Here is a 6,605-nt window from a genome sequence, read left to right as displayed (position 1 = left end):
GGGAACCTTGCTGCTGCAGCATATCGGAGCGGGCGGAGGATTGTGCACAATATCGGGCAGATTACTCCACACAAAAGATGTCAGCGTACAAGGAATCGATAGTAAATATGACCTAATAAGAATCGGATGAGTTATACAAAGATTAAACACATTTCCCTCTACAACTGGCAGATTGATACGGCTCGACTATGTAAACATATTTACGGTGCGTCCCCGATCCATATTGAAGCAACACAGACGTGCATTGAATGCATTCTGTATATCAATAGAAGAGCAAAAAACTGTTGATTAAAGACATATTATATCAGCTTCTCATCACATTTGTACAAGCCAGCTATTTATCGCGTATCTATTTATCGTAATACGCTATCCAGCTCGATTTCGCTGGTCTAAAGCAACGGGATTTTCTCATTTCCCCCTGACTTGCTGCAATCGATCGTCTGCGGACCAACTATCACAGCAGACGACAGGCTGAGCGCGCGCTGGAATCGTTCCCAAATCGTACCGCATGCGTGCATCGTGACTTTCAATGACTGGCGGAAAAAGCATCTTAAATGCCGTGTTATTACTGGAACCCGTGCAATGATTTGCCCTACTTTGTTGTGACGGTTTACCTGAAGCCCTGACCTTGACCCACGTGTTGTGAAATGTACTGTTCAGCTTTGTTATCAACTTCGACAAGTTCCTAACACAGATGTAAGACTTTTGCAGCAGCGTTATCGGTAAAGCAGAAGTATTTTGATTGATGACATGGATTTGCACTGTTATGACCTTTGCACAATGATTGGAGGTTGAACTGGAGAGGAAAATGTATTGACTATGATGCTGAAGACATATTTGCATTCCCTGTGTATTGATTAATGCTGATTTAACACGTGGCACATCTATCAAAGACGAACGGGATATGCAAGGGCAGAGCTAATGGGAGAGATGTCTGACTACAAAAGGTAATTACACATCCACCAAAAGCTCAACCGTTATCCTTTGATATGACAGGGAACTACTTCTAAGGACACCCTGGAGGACACGTCCTCTACTGAAAGGCAGCACATCTCACGTCCGGAACAGGAGTATTTAATATCGAGGGAGAGAGACGGTTGAACCTGTTGCGCCTTTCACAGGCGGTGTTATTCTCACCGTTGTGGAGTTGACTGACGTACGATACATCTGTGTTGACCCAAAAAAATTGAATTGACATAAACGTAAGTATTATAATCTTTTGAAAATATTCCGAATGCGTGTTTTCTTTTGTGTCTGTCTTCACCCTCCGTTCCCTCACCCTTCGCCGCAGCCGCATATCCCTCTTTCCATCCACCCGTGAGTCTTCATCCTGTACCAATTCTTACTGTGTGCCCACCTATGTCTTCATCCATCCTACCTTCGAATCATGGGTCTTCCTCTCTCATCCACCCTTTCCTCTCATCGTGTCCACCTCTCTTCATCCACCCTTTCTTCCCATCGTGTGTCCAACTCTCTTTATCCTTCCGTTTCATCGTGTGAACATCTCTCTTCATCCACCCTTCCTTCTCATCGTGTGTCCAACTCTCTTTATCCTTCCGTTTCATCGTGTGTCCACCTCTCTTCATCCTCCCTTCTCATTGTGTGTCCACCTCTCTTCATCCGCCCTTCTCATTGTGTCCACCTCTCTTCATCCTCCCTTCCTTCTCATCGTGTGTCCACCTCTCTTCATCCTCCCTTCTAACAGTGTGTCCACCTCTCTTCATCCACCCTCCTATCCGTGTGTCCACCTCTCTTCATCCCCTCTTCCTTCCCATCGTGTGTCCACCTCTCTTCATCCTCCCTTCTCATTGTGTGTCCACCTCTCTTCATTCTCCCTTCCTTCCCATCGTGTGTCCACCTCTCTTCATCCTCCCTTCTCATTGTGTGTCCACCTCTCTTCATCCGCCCTTCTCATCGTGTCCACCTCTCTTCATCCTCCCTTCCTTCTCATCGTGTGTCCACCTCTCTTCATCCTCCCTTCTAACAGTGTGTCCACCTCTCTTCATCCACCCTTCTATCCGTGTGTCCACCTCTCTTCATCCCCCCTTCCTTCCCATCGTGTGTCCACCTCTCTTCATCCACCCTTCTATCCGTGTGTCCACCTCTCTTCATCCCCCCTTCCTTCCCATCGTGTGTCCACCTCTCTTCATCCTCCCTTCTCATTGTGTGTCCACCTCTCTTCATTCTCCCTTCCTTCCCATCGTGTGTCCACCTCTCTCCATCCACCCTTCTCATTGTGTGTCCACCTCTCTTCACCCTTCCTTTTCATCGTGTGTCCACCTCTCTTCATCCTCCCTTCCTTCCCATCGTGTGTCCACCTTTCCTCATCCACCCTTCTGTCCGTGTGTCCACCTCTCTTCATCCTCCCTTCCTTCTCATCGTGTGTCCACCTCTCTTCACCACCCTTCTCATCGTGTGTCAACCTCTCTTCATCAACCCTTCTATCCGTGTGTCCACCTCTCTTCATCCTCCCTTCCTTCCCATCGTGTGTCCACCTCTCTTCATCCTCCCTTCTCACAGTGTGTCCACCTTTCTTCACCCTTCCTTCTCATCGTGTGTCCACCTTTCTTCACCCTGCCTTTTCATCGTGTGTCCACCTTTCTTCACCCTTCCTTCTCATCGTGTGTCCACCTTTCTTCACCCTGCCTTTTCATCGTTTGTCCACCTCTCTTCATCCTCCCTTCCTTCTAACAGTGTGTCCACCTCTCTTCACCCTTCCTTCTCATCGTGTGTACACCTGTCTTCATCCACCCTTCTATCCGTGTGTTCACCTCTCTTCATCCCCCCTTCCTTTCCATCGTGTGTCCACCTCTCTTCATCCTCCCTTCTCATTGTGTGTCCACCTCTCTTCATTCTCCCTTCCTTCCCATCGTGTGTCCACCTCTCTTCACCCTTCCTTCCCATCGTGTGTCCACCTCTCTTCATCCACCCTTCTATCCGTGTGTCCACCTCTCTTCATCCCCCCTTCCTTCCCATCGTGTGTCCACCTCTCTTCATCCACCCTTCTCATTGTGTGTCCACCTCTCTTCACCCTTCCTTTTCATCGTGTGTCCACCTCTCTTCATCCTCCCTTCCTTCCCATCGTGTGTCCACCTCTCTTCATCCTCCCTTCCTTCCCATCGTGTGTCCACCTCTCTTCATCCACCCTTCTGTCCGTGTGTCCACTCTTCATCCTCCCTTCCTTCTCATCGTGTGTCCACCTCTCTTCATCCACCCTTCTCATCGTGTGTCAACCTCTCTTCATCAACCCTTCTATCCGTGTGTCCACCTCTCTTCATCCTCCCTTCCTTCCCATCGTGTGTCCACCTCTCTTCATCCTCCCTTCTCACAGTGTGTCCACCTTTCTTCACCCTTCCTTCTCATCGTGTGTCCACCTTTCTTCACCCTGCCTTTTCATCGTGTGTCCACCTTTCTTCACCCTTCCTTCTCATCGTGTGTCCACCTTTCTTCACCCTGCCTTTTCATCGTTTGTCCACCTCTCTTCATCCTCCCTTCCTTCTAACAGTGTGTCCACCTCTCTTCACCCTTCCTTCTCATCGTGTGTCCACCTGTCTTCATCCTTCCTTCTCATCGTGTGTCCACCTCTCTTCACCCTTTCTTCTCATCGTGTTTCCACCTCTCTTCATCCTTCCTTCTCATCGTGTGTCCACCTCTCTTCATTCAAGGGGCGGTCGGGTAGGCTAGTGGTTAAAGCGTTCGCTCGTCACGCCGAAGACCCGGGTTCGATTCCCGACATGGGTACAATATGTGAAGCCCATTTCTTGTGTCCCCCGCCGTTATATTGCTGGAATATGTGTAAAAGCGGCGTAAAACCATACTCACTCTCTCACTCACTCTCTTCATCCACCCTTCCTTCTCATCGTCTGTCCACCTTTTTTAATTCTTCCTTCTTATGGTGGGTCCACCTCACTTCATCCTTCCTTCTCACTGTGTGTCCACCTCTCTTCATCCTTCCTTCTCATTGTGTGTCCACCTCTCTTCATCCTTCCTTCTCATTGTGTGTCCACCACTCTTCATCCTTCCTTCTCATTGTGTGTCCACCTCTCTTCATCCTTCCTTCTCATAGTGTGTCCACCTCTCTTCATCCTTCCTTCCTCCTCATCGTGTCCCCTTTATCCATCCTTCCTTCTCATCGTGTCCCCACCTTCTTCATCCACCCTTCCTTCTCATCGTGTGACCACATCTCTCTTCATCCACCATTCCACTGATTACTTCATCTACCGACCCCACACCTATTATCCACCAACAAAGATGGAGAAGTGCGATAATTACAACATCCCTTTCATCCCAGGGAACGAAATCGACAACCCTAACTCATTATATGAACCCAAGCCACTATTCACCCTTTACATGTATACGTGAATCTACCTTGATGTCACCTCCTTGTATCAGTAAGTCATGTAGGCTCTACTTACTGAACAATTCGTTATCACGTACGCACATGTCCAATTGATTTATTATCAGACATACTTATTCTCCAAATCGATATAGAACTGTTACATTGTGACAACCATATTTGCAGCGCCCTCCATTTCCATCCTTCAGACACAGAAGCACATTTCAAAGATAAGAGCGTTCAAACACTCATTGTATTGGTCAATTCTCGTAAGCTTGTGGAAGAGCAATTACCGGTCAACCGGAATCAGCTGTTGCAGTCCCTCACATTGCAGTTGGATACTACGTTTCCGACACCTGTCCAATTATATCTCTGCTCATGTCTATTACCAAACAGTTGCAAATAATCAATACCTAGCACGTGATAGAACCGAGACAGAGGGACGCATTATTTGCAGAACAAAGGCCGAGATATTAATCTCTGTAAAGGTTTGTAGGTTGCGAACCGATTAGAAAAAAATGTCCATTTGTAAGAAACCATTATCTGGCAAATCATGCGGTTGTTGCATGTGATGAAACGATAATACCCTTCAATCAGGAATGTGGGTCACGCAGAAGGGTCAGCATTCCTCACGTCATTAACAGGGGAGATGCATTACAGACTGCTTGTATGTAATATGTCAGAAATGTTCATGTATACTCATTGCGTTGACATGTATTGTATAACTTTACCTATTTATCATTTTGTGTACACAATTAGCAGCTTGACAAGATGCAGATCGCTTCATACCGCTGATATGTATGTCGGGATTAAAGGAAAGTCGGGGCGGTGGGGTAGCCTAGTGGATTAAACGTTCGCCCTTCACGCCGAAGACCCGGGTTCGGTTCCCGCCGTGGGTACAACGTGTGAAGCCCATTTCTGGTGTCCCTCGTCGTTATATTGCTAACAGCAGCGTGAAACCATACTCACTCACTCACTCACTAAAAGGAAAGCCGCTCTCTAGCGACTGGTAGAATATATCAACAAGATATTTTCCCATGACGTGTGTTAAGAACAAAAGAACATGGCACGTCTGAATTCGCTCTCCTTACACCTCAACATTAGACTGGCTGTGCCAGGTGTTGATTTGTGTGCAGTTTCTGTTCAGGTGGGAAACGTGGGTGGCCTAGTCGTCTTCGGCGCCATTATCGTAGGTCAGAATCACAGGTTAAATTCACAGATTGGTGTTTGGATATGATCCTTGTTTTGTCTACACCATATTTGTATTCGTGACTTTCACATCACGTCTGAGACATGCATCACTTGGTGCTTTGCATCCGCATTAAACTGACATTCAATATTATTTTACACCGCAACCTGGGAACTCGCAACGACCTGTAAAACGATTGGTGTGGGCATGACAAACTAGTGGTTGAGAATATTAGCAACGATCTACACTGTCGGAGTCTGATGGCACACACACGGTCAGATCAGATACTGTGTCCGCCCCGCTAGCAAGGATGCGGGGGGACGTGGTCCGCACAGCATCCGCCAACTCAGGGCCAGACAGACCAACTCATCCACATTCCAGTTTTCTCACAAGCTGCATTGAACCACTCGGGAAGATCAATGGAATTTTGTTCAGTTAGATCATATTTAGTTTAATATATATTTTGGATATATTTTATAAGTTCTCAATTAATCATATTGCAATTATATGTAAGGCGTTAAACAGTTAAAAACTCAATTGACTTTCCTTGTCAGTTTCAGGTCTCTGCTCAACTGGAATCACAATGTCGTACGTAAATGACATTGAGAACCTCTCAGAATCGGATGGAACAGCAAGCCATGGCACCGCGAGCAATGATACAGAGAGATCAGGGGGGTCAATTAACTGTGCACTTCCGGATTTTGTTCCTAATCAGCCCCTAACAGGGGGAGACATTGTGAAAAGATCATACACTAAAACTCCGCATTATCTCCCTTTGGCTATTCTTGTTGCTTTCCTCAACCCGCCGTTAGGCGTTGTAGCTGTTCTGTTTTCTCTGCTTTCCAAAAGGAGCACCCAGAAGGATGACGTGGAGCGCGCGCGCAAGAGAGCGGCTGTGGCCATGTGGATGAGTATTATTGGACTTGCGTTGTCAATGGTTATAATTATTTTCATCTTGGTGTATATTTTTGTCATAACACCAAACATAATCGGGTCAATTGATGAGCTGAGAACATAGTATCGTCAGTTGCCATGGTTATTTACGCACAATTATTTTTATACTCTGTTACCTTCTGTATG

Source organism: Haliotis cracherodii, unplaced genomic scaffold (assembly GCF_022045235.1).
Source record: "Haliotis cracherodii isolate W230 unplaced genomic scaffold, xgHalCrac1.p SCAF_16, whole genome shotgun sequence".
Taxonomy (NCBI): domain Eukaryota; kingdom Metazoa; phylum Mollusca; class Gastropoda; order Lepetellida; family Haliotidae; genus Haliotis; species Haliotis cracherodii.
Note: the sequence above shows the minus strand (reverse complement) of the source record.